This window comes from Ambystoma mexicanum, chromosome 1p (assembly GCF_040938575.1).
Source record: "Ambystoma mexicanum isolate Mex_15411 chromosome 1p, UKY_AmexF1_1, whole genome shotgun sequence".
Lineage (NCBI taxonomy): Eukaryota > Metazoa > Chordata > Amphibia > Caudata > Ambystomatidae > Ambystoma > Ambystoma mexicanum.
This window is the reverse complement of record NC_090921.1, coordinates 1272742525-1272758421: the sequence shown is the minus strand read 5'-3', so window position 1 is coordinate 1272758421 and position 15897 is coordinate 1272742525. Positions and strand designations below refer to the sequence as shown.

At 48.9% G+C, this 15897-nt stretch overlaps 1 protein-coding gene across 1 annotated transcript in view; it reads right to left on the bottom strand.

The window, feature by feature from the left end:
* The window catches only part of SCAF1 (SR-related CTD associated factor 1), a 472414-nt gene extending 462494 nt beyond the window's left edge, over window positions 1-9920 (bottom strand). The window contains exon 1 of the mRNA XM_069605191.1: window positions 9774-9920. The gene's annotated coding sequence lies outside the window, so the exon portion shown is untranslated. The remainder of the gene's footprint in view (window positions 1-9773) is intronic.
* Window positions 9921-15897: the final 5977 nt, after the last annotated feature.

Genomic DNA, 15897 nt, shown 5'->3' with positions numbered 1-15897 from the left:
CAAGGTTTACACAAACAACAGGTACAACCATTAACCTTACCCACTACCAAGCATCCCCTTGACAGACCGGACTACAGGAATCTCCCATAAACCCCAACCCAACGCAAATGTGCATCCACACTATCCAACTACTATATCACGCTCACAAGACAACCATCCACAAATCAACCCCACCATATAAGCTAACCCGCCAGCCAATGAGACCATTATCACCACACTAAGAAATCCACACCCAAGCTAGTAAGTAGAAAACTGAATGCACTAGACTGACATATACAATCCCTTAGCAGCCTTCCTGGAGATGCACTGACTTCCGAAGGATTAACCAGTCACCCACAACAAATCATCTGAGACATAGGTATGGTGATTCATTTGTGCCAATACAGACTTCCTGGTAAGGACTGAACTGTACCGCGTTGCACTCAGAGTGATGGGTATGGGCATAGGTCGCAAGCAGTTCGTTCCGCGGGGAACAGTTTGCATCTACTGCAGACTGGGATGTAGGGGCTGGCCTGAGTAAGAACAAAGAAAGAATTGTAGAGATTAACTAACACAACATATCGACAGATAGATGAGAGACAGCCTTGTCAAGCTGAAACTAGATCACTGTAAGCAAGAAATGTTGTCCAAGTCTCGAAACACACAAATGAATGTGCGTTTTTCTCCAGACTACAATGCGAATAACCAACCCTACTAACACCTCAGCCCTCTTCACACACCACTCAAACCCTAACCAAACACAACCATACCTCTTAAACCACATCAACCTGCACGCACTTCACCACTGCGCAACAACTAACACCACACAGAACCACACACAACAGATTCCGACCAGATAACACACCAAAGCGCTCAGCAAACGGTGTTAACCGAACTGAAGCTGCCAACCGCAAATCACAGCTCCCGCTCAAAACTTTATCCTACTAACAAACCCTAACCCTCCCCCCTTTCTTTCAGTTCTGCCAGAGTGCCAGGGGACCACTACGGTGGTGATAGTGTGCGGTATAAATATCCTTTAACATTAACATGCCTACTCACTGGGCAACTACGCACAAAAGGCAGAAACCGCCAAGCCAAGGGAAGAGCTACCTTACTAACAATTCTGTTTTTCAAAGGGCACAGAGGTTGCGTCTTTATAGCACGGTGCAGAATTGGCACTCACGATTAGCTAGAGATATTTGACTCTTGGCGAGCATGACAGTGTGCTGTGTGTATCCATCTGAAGCATTAAAAGGTGGCAAGTAACTTATGGCTGGTTAGTAGCTTGCAACATATATGTTTATGTAGAGGGGAGATGCTTAATGCGTAGGAACACATGTAAGCAGGACATTTATTCCCCCCCAAGTCTGCTCTGTGTAGCAGAGAATTAAATGTTTGTTACTAGGTAGACCATAGGGAAAAAAAGATCAGAAGAAAATGGTTTTGCAATGTTACAGTAGTCCTGAAAAAGTTTCTAAAGAAATTGAACGCCAGAGCCTTCATACTTATAACAAGGTGTGTTATTTAATTTAATTGTTCATTTACAAGTGCAAGATCGGGATTCAACTGTTGTGCTGCATTGTCAGGTATGTACCTATGTATTTTGTGATTCATACAGTGAGGGTGTGGAATAATCTTAAGGCAGGAACACATTGACAAAAATATTGGGTTTACATAATAAAAGCGTAACATCCACAAAAAAGTCTTGTGTTTTTTTAATACATTTTTAAAAAGCCAACTACTCTGGTAGGTCTATGCATATATCCATAGTCCTCTGACATTAGACCACATCCCCACACTCAAGACAGACTCTGCTCTCCAGCAAACTTTCAAAAGTTTCCCAGTCATCGTGCAGCACCATAGCCAACACCCATTTAGTTGTCTGTGAGGCACTCTCTTCCTCTTCTCGCTCGACACCAACTTTCCAAACATATGCTTTGAATTCGGTTCACCAACAAACTATAACTAGGCATCACACATGCCTCATCTCCAGGCCAAAGTGTCAGGCTACCTCTGGGCTGGAAAGGTACCACAACTTCCAAACAGCAGCTTATTTAACCTTGCATACCCCATCTGTGCCGCCTCTCGCCATCACCAAGTCAACTGACTGTTGGTGCTGAACCTACCACTGTTCAAATCCTTTGCACTACTCTTCAAAACATGCTTATAGCATACACCCACTACCTTATTTTAACAATCCCACACTATTCCTCACACCACAAGTGATGAACTAAAACCACCCTGTGCCGCTTCTTCACATTTCAAGTGCTCCTAAAACCACGCTCCACTTGAAATACTGTCACACTGGACTTGATGTGGATCACTTCACTAACAACCATCAAAAAGGAACCTGAAAATAGGTCGGGCAAGCCCTACCCCACCATCATCACCACCAACACAATGCAAACCATGCAAATCAAGAACATTGAGATGTAATGCAATACCTACAAGGAATGTTGCCCAACCAAATAATTATACTCTAAACAAGTCCTTCATTTGCTTGGCATTTGATTACAATTATTACAAAAAGTCAATGTCAGTATCACACAATTCGAGTGACAATTCAACCGATATTAGCATCCAAGTCAGGCCTCCATATTGAAGCACCCTGTTATTCTGCACCTGCCTTTCTAAAATGTGATGTAACCAATATAACATACCATACCAAGCAACGAGCCAGGAGGCTCAGGACCCCGATCCCACTTCTGGAGCAGTGCTGACTGCAGCCCAGGTGAGGCGAGGACGAAGCCCGCAATTCTGCAGACCCCCGCAGGCCGCTGCGCACCTTGCCGTCATGATCACATTTTAAATAATTATCTGAATCCATATTTCCTACGGAGCTACCCCGTGCGCCCTGAAATGCAGCCCCTACAATTGCCACCGTTCCTCACAGCATTGTTTCTCAGCCACCATTAGCCTCGAGGAGGCTGTGCTATTTCCAAGATGGCCGCCCGTTTCTCGTCGACCATCACTATGCTCTGCTTCAGCCCCATACCACAGCTGCAGGCCTGACTTGATTGGCTCTGCACACTGCCTTAACCCAATCACTTTCGCCGGCAGGCGAACGCCGGCACACCCCTAAGGCCGACCTCAAGGCTTCCTGTCTGAGCCGAAGGAGCCAGGGGCTAGAAACGCTGCCCGACTCAAGGCATATTGTTGAGACTCTTTGGGTAAGTGCCTTCCTCCGCCCTGCCACCCACGCTACATTATTGACTTTTGCGCGCAACTCCGCAAAGACTATCCCTACGTCTCCCCAGTCCTACATGGACACCTGCTACAGGTGTGAGCTGCCACGCTGCCCCCCCCCCATCCTGAACGCTACTCAGGCAGCAACTGCGGTAGCACAGACTTCTAACCAATCCTTTGTTGCTTGATATCCTATCCATTTGTATGTCGCGTAATCCTACCTTGCAACGTCCCGATCAGCCAACAGTCCATATCTGATGCTTGCTATACTAATTTAATATCTGTATCACACCCTATCCTTGCCACTTCAATCTAGTCAAGATGTGTGTTACTCTGCCTGTGCATATCAACCGTTGTGATAAATCTGGATGTTGCCCTACCCTGTGAATTTTAGCATACTGCAATCTGTCACATCTAGATACCACTAGGTGCACCTCAGCCTAACTGTATCACCTCTGCCTGGTACACTCCGTACTACTGTATTTAATGCATATTGGAAATTCCTTCAAACCTAGGTGCCCACTGATGTATGCTTTTTTAGTCACTGATAGGATTTGTCACATCTAGGTGCCCTCTGATGTACGCATTTTAGTCGCTGACAGGAATTGTCAAATGTAGGTGCCCACTGATGTATGCATCAACTTCGAATCTAGTTGTGTTCTAATCTAGCTACTATAGTGCCCAGGCTGTACCTTGACCAATTCTACCCGGCTCTAACTAGCCACTAACTATCATAGTCTGGCCTGCTCCCCACCAGCCTCCACCGTTATCTCCAGACCATGATCTTCTGGCTTGCCCTAATCATGTTCCCCTTCTGCATAATACTGGACAACGTTCCCTGTAGCAGCAATAGCTACATAGCCCACCAGGACGGCCTGGCTAAACTAGGGTGCCCCAGACACCACCCCATCCCTTGCCCCACTCCGTTCCAACCCTCCGCATCCCCCTTCCCTTCCACTTACCACCACCCTCTCACCTCGATTGTCAACCAAGGCCTACCTACCAACAGCCACCCCAGTCCCATCGCTATGTCTAACCAAACTAAACTGACCACCAAACTTCCCGCCTGCTCTAGGACTCCCGGCCCAACCCCCCCCTCTTACTCCCAACCTCACAGTCCGCTATGACAGATTAGGCTCCAGGTTCCCCACTACAACTACTAGACCCAACTCCAAACCTAACACCAAAACTAATACAAAGCACAATGCACCGAACAAGCCCACACCTCCCCCACTAAAAGGCGCCCTACTCAATGTCAGATCCCTGGCTGCCCAACCCACAGAAATTGCAGACAGTATCCTTACCAACGACCTCGACTTTCTAGCCCTAACAGAAACCTGGCTTCATGAGGCGTCTGGACCCCATTTATCGCTAGCCATCCCAGACAAATACTTATCCTCAGAGCAGATAGACCAAACGCCAGAGGTGGAGGTGTAGCGATGATTTCCAAATCCGCCCTAGGCCTTAGACCAACCGCTACAGTCTCACTCACATCCTGCGAGTTACTCACAGCCAAACTACAAACCTCCCCCACAACCACGATCACCATCCACCTCATATATAGACCCCCAAGCCCCCCGGGGACCTTTGAAGAAGACATCACATCCCTCATCACCAAAAACTCCAAACCATCAGCACAGATCATGATCCTCAGAGACTTTAACCTCGGCTACCAAGACCTGAACGATGTACACGCTACATCCCTAGCCAATGTCCTAACTGATCATGATCTTACTCATCTCATTGTACTCCCCACCCACCAAAAAGGCAGAACCCTTGATTGGGTAGCAACCTACAATTGCAATACAACCTGCAAAGACCCCCAACCTCTGGCATGGACTGATCACCACATGATCCCTCTTGAGGTCAACATCAATCAGGCACTGCCCAATAAACACCCCCTGGCACCAGCCTGTCCCACCGGGAACAAACGCAACATTACTGCTGAAGCCCTACTACCACTGGTCCTACCTACCCTCAATGCTCTCCCAGCCAACGCTGACTAAACCTGCTGATCGACACCTTCAATGACTCCATGGCTAGAGCAATGGATACCGTTGCCGCCTTGAAAATACGCCAAGTCAAACCCAAAGCTCATCTAAACTTGTGGTACACCCCTGAGCTCAAACTACTCAGAAAAGAGAAAGCTAAGGCACATCACACTTGGAAGACTAACCCCACCGCGGAAAACAAATCCAACCTCACAAACTTATCCTCACTTTACAAAAGCAAGATAATCTGTACCAAAAAAGATGTATACAATACCAGAATTGCTCAGGCAGGATCCTCCACCAAAGAATTATTTAAAATCCTGAAGGAACTAGAAAACCCTATCTCACCTCCAGACACCTGCCTGAAAGACAAATCCTGGTGCACCAACATCCAAAACGCCCTCAACAATACAATTTTAGGACTCCAAACTAAAATGGAGGACAAACGGCAACAACTCTCCAATAACAAGGTCACCAACCCTAGCCTACCCACACCTAACAATACTAGCTCAGGCTTCTCGTTTAAGAAAGTCACCATCCCGGAAGTTCAAAAAATCATCACCTCCCTGAAACCCTCTAACTGCAAAGGAGACAGCTGCCCGGCACAGATCATAAAAGATGCAGCCAGAGAGCTCTCCCCCATCATCACCAAACTCATCAACCTATCCTTCACCAATAACTCAATCCCTAGCAACCTAAAACAATCATGGGTTCTCCCACTCCTGAAAAAACAATCCCCCGACCTGGCCATACCCACCAACTACAGGCCCCTTCTTACTGAAAATCCTGGTTAGAGTTGCCTACATCCAAATTCAGGAATACTTGGAATCCAACCAACTGCTAGGAATACGTCAATCTGGCTTCAGACCTCAACACGGAAAAGAAACCGCTCTTGTTGATCTCAAAAGCCAGATTGCTGAAATTAAAGACAAAGGCAATGTCGCAATCCTACTCCTACTAGACCTCTCAGCGCCCTTTGACCTGGTCAGCCATGAAATCCTCTGTAATCACCTTGCCACCGCAGCCCACTTCTCCTCCTCTGCCATCGCATGGATACAATCCTTCCTGGCAAACAGAACCATGCGGGTCTTCTCCACAACAGCTGCAGCAGACCCCATCCCCATCACATGCAAGGTCCCACAAGGATCCTGTGTATCCCCCACCTTGTACAACATATTTACAAAGCCTCTATTTGACCAATTGGACAGTCTGGGTGTCACCTACACAAACTACGCAGATGACACCCAGATACTCCTCACCATCTCAGGTAATTACCAAGCAGACTCCGCCCGGGTCAACAAAATATTCTCCATCATTCACGCATGGATGGCCTCCCATGGTCTCTGCCTGAATGATGAGAAGACAGAGCTCCTAATCGTCGGCTACCCCAACACTCTAACCAAACTTGACCGTAGCTATAACAACATCACCATCGATGGCCACACCATCTCCATAGCCAAAAGCGTAAAAACCCTTGGTTTCTCTCTAGATGCCAACACCAACCTTAGCAAACACACCAATATGACCGCCTCAGCCGCTGCCTACACCGGCAAGCTCATTAGGGCCAGCAGACCATTCCTATCACCCAACAGCTGCCTCACCCTTGCCAGGGCCCTCATACAATCCAAACTGGATTACTGTAACAGCCTGTACCTAGGTGCTAACCAATCCATACTCAACAAGCTGCAGGTAATACAAAATAACGCCTTGCGCACAGCCCTCAACATTCCTAGACAAGAGCATATCTCTGCTACTAGGAAAGCCTGCAAATGGCTATACATACACCCAAAAAAATTGATCTGAAAACCATCTGCCTCACGTACAAATCCCTCAATCATCTAGCACCACCATATCTAGCTAATAAATTCACCCTGAAACCTGCTACCAGATCCACCAGATCCTCCAACACTCTCTGCTTGACAGTGCCCAGGTTCCACCTAAAAAGAGCTGGAGGGGTAAGCTTCACAGTACTTGCCCCCCAACTCTGGAACACCCTACCTCTCAACATCAAAACTGTCGAATCCTTCCAGATCTTCAGGAAGCGGGTCATCAGCTGGCTCCTAAACAGAATAGCGCCATCAACACCAGACCCCACACCCCGTGCAGTAACTGGTTTAGGTACTGTTTTTATATTGAAAATTGTATATTATGCATATTGTATGTGCTCTGTATATTGATAACTGTATATATATGTACATATTATAAGAATGTACTAAGTATGCAACACAAAGATACTTCTCAAACGCTGTAACCAAATTCTTAAGCGCCCTTCTACCCCTGGGTTTGGAGCGCCATACAAATAAAATAAACAAACAATAACAATGTATTATTAATTTTTAAGCTGTCTTGTAACCTCGCCATGACAACCATGGGTCTGGGCGTGTAACAAATAAATAAAATAAATCAAGGATCCCAACACTACACTTTAGAATGCAAGTGATGTTTTAACAAGACATAGCAACGGGCCTTCTCAGCGAACTAATATAGTCTAGCAAGTCAGTCCATGAAACAAACTCTCGATAACCTTTTTAACGCTCATTTTCTTTCTTCCAGCAAACCAAGATCTGGATAGCGGTGGCACAGTACACCACTCCACGCACAAGCCTAGGAGCTCTGAAACTATTACGACGACGAAGAGCATTTTTGCAGATTGTGATGCGTCTCCATATTTGAACAAATTCGAGCAGCTAATTATTGCATAAACAACTGAACATGTTTTCCCGCGGTATGTCCAGTGGGGTGCAGAAGATGGAACCAACATCACTGCCTTCAAGTTGAGCCAAAGAGCATGGAAATTGCATACAATGACCAATTTCCCAATTGTGGTAATCGGGTCGAGAAAATATTCTCCTACTGGTCTACTAAGAAAAGATCATGATTAAACAAGTACTGGCAAAGGCAACAGTTATGCCATTTGTGCAGGTATGCGATAGGAATATTCAGGCATTGCCACAATGGTAATACCTGACCACTAGATGGCAACAGCTGGCAAATGGGGTTAGAAGGTTAGCACCTCAGTATATCCTAACAGTGTCTGGCAAATGCCTAATGCCTACAGAAGGATCAATGCTTGTTTTTTGACAGGAATCCAATACAAGGAACAGAAGCGGGGAGGCAAGGAGCTGAAGACCCACTTCTTTGAGGAATGGCTCCTCCCCAACACCTAGGTCCATATACCACCCACTTCCCATCATAAGCAAGACTGGGTGATCTGATCCCCACTGTTTCCTCTCCTCATTATAGATCCACTGCTGACAATTGCCCTCGCTCCTCTGTTTTAGATCCTCCCCCCATTATTGTAAAGTGCTCCGCTGCTTCCCGAAGTAAGGAATGTGCTCAATTAATTCCCCAAATACTGATATTAAAAAAATCTTCACGACCCATGCCAATTGCTTTGGGTTATAGGTAGTGTCACCTAATAGCAAACATTAAATATAGACAAAGGGATCACCGAGAGGGCATTTTTACTGAATGCTACTCTGTAGGACAATTTGCCAACATTGGCAGAGCAAAGCTTTGGAGAAGACATCCACATTTTGTGATGCTCAGACTTCCACAAGATACAAACATGTCTCCCTCAAACACCAGCTTTAAACAGGTCACATAAGAAGACACTCAAAAGGGACCTTGTCTGGCACATTAAGGAGGCAAGAGACTTTTCAAAGTGGCACGAAGAATATAGGTGAGGAGGCAGCAAAGACTTAAGATTATACCGGGGGTGCAAAATCAACTGGAGTGCAAGCAAACTAAAAAGGGGACAAAAGATTGGTGCTGGGAACCTCACATGGGACAAAACTGGTGAAGGAAAAAAATGGGCACAGTTTTAACTTATTTGGGACGTCTAGTAAAATAAATGGACATGAACAGTCCATTTGAAGCATTAACAGGTGGCACACTCAAAAACACCTCAGGAAAAACAAGTGAGGCATTAATGGTGTCATAAATATAATCAGGAGTACATCAATAGAAACATTGTGAGTAGGATTTCTAATTCCTAAAAAGATGTTTCACAGTCGGAATTAAAAGAGCTTCAGGCACAAAAGCCTTAAAGACAGCGATGGGAGCTTATAATGCGTAAACTCGAGTGGATAAGTACAGATCTTTATACAATACGGAGGTAGAAGGTTCGATAGGGGAAAGGGTGCAAGAGGGACAGAAAAGGAAGGTGCGATTCAGAGCTTCGCGTACTACCCCACTGAATTAGGTGTTTTAAAACTTCTAATTTGACTGACCTGTGTAAGGGTACATTCGAGTCTATTAAGATAGGGCATCTCCCTGAGGACGGAATCGGGGAAAAGGAAAATTGTAGAATAGTAAAGGGATCTGTGCAGAAACTACGTGATGTCCAGTCAGAGGGCAAAGAGGATTAGGGACAGAGTAACGTTTAGCTTCCAGAGCAAAGACCAGAAACAAGTACACGGGCATCTCCCAATACTCGCTCATTTAGGGGTCCCCTCAAAGCAGCTGGAATGCTTGGCAGTGCCCCTCGGGCGCTCCACCCCAAGGATCCTCCCTTACTCACCCTGGTCTCTCATCCGTCCCCCTTCCTGATTCCCCATTACCCTGTTGCACCACTAGAATCCCTCTGTCGTCCTCCAGTTGCCCCTGCCCACTCACCGGACTGCCGGTGCCTGCTCCTTCCGCCGCCGGATGCCGCCGCCTGTCTCCTACTCCCGCTCCGCGGCCTCTACAACAATAGCAGCTCCTCTGTCGCTCCAGCGGCCGCCATCTTACTCCGCTGCCAGAGCGAGAGCGTGGCACACTGGGAAGTGTGGTCCAGAGAGAAGTGACTAGTTACGTGCAGTATAGAAACAAGGTGCCATTCAAAATACAACTCCCAAACTGCAATGTAGCGAGAGGAAGCAATGTCCTGAGAACCGGAGCCGGCAGCTGGGCGGTTCTCCTTGGGATATGTAGTCTACATGATTGAGAAGCGCCCTTGAAAAGAGAGGGAGAATAGACAGCAGGGAACTCTGCACCCAGCGTGCACCAGGCAGTGCTCTATGTTACACTCCAGAGTGGTGGGAATTGTAGTTGGGGAAACAAACGTGCCACATACAGATGCTTGCAGCGCCTGTCACAGAAGAACCAGGCTGCGTCATTGCAGTTCTCTGGCCTTGTAGGTCTGTCAGTGAAGACTCGACGAAGTCTCGTCTGTTAATACATGACCAAGACGATTTTTGTCAATACGCTGAGCAAATTACCCACAGCAGGCTGCACTTGAGGCTCACACCCTGCTCTCAGGATCAGCCCCAAGTACACCGCACACAAACATATTAACGTAACGAATAACTTTCTTAGCGATACATGTTTGTTGCAGTTCATAATAATCATACATTTTTTTCAAGAGGTAGGTAACATAACATGAATATATTGTTGCGTTCTTCTTGAATTGGGGGGGGTGGGCTTAGTCGGCCTGCGTGTCTGAGAAATTAGTGTGGTGAGAGGAAAGCATCGACTTCAAAGAGCTACAAAAGTCCTCTTTTTAGGGGCTGTGTGGGTGAGGACAGTGAAAACCAAAATACAAAGAGTCCCACAATACAGCTTCCTTCCCTTGCTGATCAGAATGAGTCACCATAGATGCATGTCAACTTGCTTGTGCTCGCCCCTTATCCAAAAAGACAAGCGAAAAACCATGTACTTATCAAAAATATACACATATCTTAATGTCTGTCAAAAAACACATCACATTCACAACTGAATTTTCTTAAAAGTAACACATCATTGTGGTCTAGACACATCATGAACCACATATATCCGTGTATACATATTTAACAACTGGCATAGAGACTGATACTTCCATTTGTCTTTTGGATAAGGGGCGAGCACAAGCAAGTTGACATGCATCTATGGTGACTCATTCTGATCAGCAAGGGAAGGAAGCTGTATTATGGGCCTCAAGCTGTATTGTGGGACTCTTTGTGTTTTGGTGAGAGGAAAGCATACATGCCAACATTCTTGACGACCTAGGAGGGAGATTCTGCTCCCGAAAGCGGGAGAAAGGAATTTCCCCATAGAATTGCATTGGGGTTTTAATTATTTCAGGTGGGAGTAAGAAAAAAATCACAATATTTTTTGTTAGATGCGTACTGGGCATATGGCGCTGTTGTATTCCAGCCCGCGGTGGGCGCACGCGGGGGCTGGAGTGTCCGGGCTAGGCCGCACGGCCTGTGGCGCAGCGCCAGCGCGAGCTGCAGTGACAGACACCCACACGCGTTGCTGGTCTGCCCCGGAACTGCCTCCCAAACGCGGGGGCGGGGCTTTTATTAGAGACGCCCTGCGTCACCGCGTAGTGGGACGCAGGGCGGAACATAACATTCCTCCTTTATTATAAAACAAACAAACACAATACAACTGCAATCAACTGGACGTTCACCGTTAGTCTACGGGGTGTGTTGGCTACCACACATAGTCACTTAGCTTGGCTGGCGGCCTCGTGGCAGTTCTCAGGCCGTATCGCCCTTCTCGGGGACTACCCCCCCTTCAGTGATCGACAGATCTTGCCTGACGGTGAACATGCCGGACAGAAACCCTTTCGCTTCCTCTGTCCTGTTGTGGGTGTGTCTCATGAAAGTCTTCCAATTACTCGAGATGATGGCATCTTTCACCAAGTCGCAACAAGGGTCCTTGTGGGTTTCCGACTCAATTTCCTCGATGCTCACCGCCTTAGGCCTCATTGCGCGTACCACTTGGCATATGTGTTCCTCAGTCTCTTCGGCCACTTGGATCTCTTGGTGGGTCGCCGCTCGCGGATGTCTCGAGAGAAAATCCGCGGGGTTTCCACTGCCTGGCTGGTAGATGAGATCAAAGTCGTATTGCTGAAGGTGTAGGAGCCATTTGGTGATTCGTGCCGGAGGGTGCGACGATGTCCCCATGAAGATGGGCAGCAGGGGTTTGTGGTCCGTGATTGTCGTGAACCGACGCCCATATAAGTAGAGGTGAAAATGCCGGCACCCCCACAACACGGCGATGGCCTCCTTTTCGATGTGAGAGTACCTCTGTTCGGTCTCCGTGAGGGCCCTCGATGCGTACGCTATCGGCCTTTTCTCCCCTTCCTTTGTTACCTGCATCAGGATGGCACCGAGCCCAACCGGGCTTGCATCCACGAACAGTTCAGTGGGCAGCTCGGTGTTGTAATATGCCATTTTGGTGTCGACAGACAGGGAGTCTTTGATGCTTTCGAACGAGTCCTGGCATTTCTGCCCCCAGTCCCACTTGGTGTTGGCCTTCGTCAGTTCCCGTAATGGCTCAGATAGGGTGGCCAGGTCTCGGATAAACCTCCCGCAGTAGGTGGCCATGCCTAGGAAACTGCGTACTTCCGTGGGGGTCATCGGTGGGCTTGCGGCCTGAATGTCTGCGACCTTCTGGGGGTCAGGGGAGATGCCCGTGCTGCCAAACTTGTAGCCAAAGAAGGTGATCTCTGATCTGAGGAACTCGCACTTCTCCCGGTGTATGGTGAGCCCAGCCTCTTGTAGTCTGTCCAGTAGGGTTCGAAGCCTCTTGATGTGCTCTTCCGTGTCGGGGGCGTGAATCAAAATGTCATCACTCACATTGAGGACACCAGGGATGCCCCTGATGACCTCTTGAATGGTTTGCTGGAATACCTCAGCTGCCGACGATATCCCGAAGCTCAGGTGTTTGTATCTCCGCAGCCCCAAATGCGTCGAGAATGTCGTGATATAGCGAGAGTCCCTGTGGAGCTTGAGTTGGTGATACCCCGCCTTCAGGTCAACCTTCGAGAATACACAGGAACCCGTGAGGTCAGCCACGATTTCATCGATTGTTGGTGTGATGTGGCGCTCTCTTTTAATGGCAGTGTTCGGGAGGCGCATGTCTATACAGATCCGCACTTTTCCAGGCTGTTTGGGTTTCCGCGTTACCACCATTGGCGAGACCCATGGTGTGGGTCCTGTGACCTCTTCTATGATGCCGGCTTCTTCCAAAGCCTTGAGTTCCTGCTCCACTTGCTCTCTCATGTGGAATGGGGTTCTCCGATGTCTTACGGCCTTGGGCTGTACTGTTTCATCAATGTGTAGTTTGATGGTTTTGCCCTTCAGACAGCCTATTCCCTCTTGCAGCTGGGGGTATTGCCTCAGTATGTTGTCCACCTCCTCGCCCGCATCGACGTGGCAGACGAATTTAACCACTCCCAGGTCTTCTGCTGCGCCCCCACTCAGGAGGCTTTCAATTCCTGCCCTCACGACATAGACTTTCGACCATAGTCTATTTTCACCGTGTTCCAGCATGGTGCGGAATCTGCCAATCACTGGTAGGGGCTTCCGGCTGCCGTATGCGTATAGCAGCGTGTCTGTGCTTTTCAGCTCTGGTGGAGGGTTTAGAGTCTGGAATGTGCTTGTGGGCATCACATTCACTGAGGCGCCTGTATCAATGGTCATAAGGATGCTCTGGTTTTGGACGGTGACCATGCATTTGCGCCTTCGGGCAGATTTTCTTTGCGGTCCTTGACCTTGGCTCAATGCATGCACCAGATATACCTTCCTTCCTTTTCTGTCGTGGTCTTTACTGGGATTCTGCTGCATCGTCGAGACATCATCCCCTTCTTCCTCCGTGGAGGAGGTGGCCACTGCGACCCGCCTTGCATTGGCTTGCTTCTTTTTCTTGGTCGCATTCTTCTCAGGAGGATTTTGTAGAGGCTGGATGGAGCTGCCCGCTGATCTGCATACATTCGCATAATGATCCTTCCTGCTGCATGCTCCACACGTGTTTCCTTGTGTGGGGCAGTTGCGACGGCCATGTCGTGGGCCACCACACCAGCCGCACTCTGTGGGCCCAGGAATGCGCGGTTGCCACCTGTTCTGGCCATATCCCCTACTGTGATCATCCCTCGAGGATGGTTTGTTGGCAATCTGGGCCACCACGGCTGTGTTGAGGGTAGGTTGCAATCTGTGTAGCGTGGCCTCCATGTTGGCCGCTCTGGTGTGAGCCAGTTCCCTTTGGCGTCCGAGTTCAAGGATGCGTTGTAAGGGAATACCTCTTTCGCTGAGGACCAGGCGTCTTAGTTTTTCTGAGTGTATGCCGTTGATAACTTGCCTCCTGATTTCCCTCTCCACATTTGTGAACTCGCAGGACATAGCCAATTTTCTCAATCTGGTGTGATACGCGTCTAAGGTTTCGTCCGCTGCCTGTATGGTGGTGCAGAAAATAAAAGTCTCGTAGTCCGGGTTTAGTTGAGGGAGAAAGTGAGCCGTGAGGGCATCTTTCGCACTTTGGTATGCATCTTGGCCATCATCAACATTGAGGGAGTTGAAAATGCGCAATACCTCGTCACCCACACTGAGCAGTAGGTGTGCTTTCATCTTCCTGGCCGCCGTAATCTCCTTGCACTCCATCGCCATTTCAAACTTCTGGATCCACAGCTGCCATCTGGGTCCGCTTGACGATTGGTCCGTGAAGGGGTCAAAAGGCTGGATTAGAGTTGACGACCCTCCTTGCGTGCGCGGCTGGGGGGATGACAGCGACAGGTTTGCCGCAATTCTGGATGGCGTGGTGGGCCCAGGGGTTGATGTGCCGGCCGCCATGTCGACGTGTACCTTGTCGGTGTTGTCGTGATTCGCTTAGATCACCGCCAGTGCCGTGGAAATGGGCCTTCTCTGGACGTGCTGCGGTCCCCAGCCACTGAGTGATGAAGCGCAGGACCTGGTGTCTCCACGTTGTCCTGGTTGGCAATCCGTGTCGCTGCACTCAAATGGGGGGGTGCCAGATGTAGAAATGGCTCCACCATGCCCAGCAGGAGATCGTAGAGCGCAGGAGAAACGCGAGTGATCCACCCCCCACCCAGTGTCCAAAAATTTCACCGCGATGGCTGTGGGCCATCGGTATGCTTTACACGCCGAGCGTGTGTTGAACTTCGTTCCGCCTCGTCGCCATTGTTGTATTCCAGCCCGCGGTGGGCGCACGCGGGGGCTGGAGTGTCCGGGCTAGGCCGCACGGCCTGTGGCGCAGCGCCAGCGCGAGCTGCAGTGACAGACACCCACACGCGTTGCTGGTCTGCCCCGGAACTGCCTCCCAAACGCGGGGGCGGGGCTTTTATTAGAGACGCCCTGCGTCACCGCGTAGCGGGACGCAGGGCGGAACATAACAGGCGCATGCACCTAATACAACAGGCTCTGCAATAACAGGCAATAAATCGGAGCAACTCAATAAGACGCAGGGCCTATTTATTTTCCTGCCCATCCGGAAAGAATGGTGGTGGTAAAACCGTCACCACCGTTCTTTCCAGACCGGCTGATTAAGAGTCCTGCAGGAGGGAGGTGTCAATCCCGCCAGGTCTGACCTGGCGGGTTTAACACCACCCGCCTGCAGGCGGAAATGGAAACACGGCTCCGTCATAGACGGAACCAGTGTTTCCATTGTCTCCATCCCCATGGAGTCCTGTCGGACTCCATGGCAATGGGGACTTACACAATACCGCCTCTGGAATTCCCGGGTCGCCAGGGTCGTAATGCCCCGGTAATTCCGGGAATCACGGAGGCGGAATGGTTTTTCCGGCTCGGTTACCGCCGGACTCGTAATGAGGTGGCGGTGCGTCTGACTATTGAATCAAGCGCAAACTGTCAACTTGGCGGTAGCCCCGCCCCTTCAACCACATGGGTCGCAGCCCACAACTGAAACAATAGAAAGGAGACTCAGCTCCTGGCATTTGTCAGTGACAATGGAAATAGGACGTTACATTTTTCTTCTAAAATTGTTGAGTCTCTGCCTAAATCGGGAGGGTTGTCAT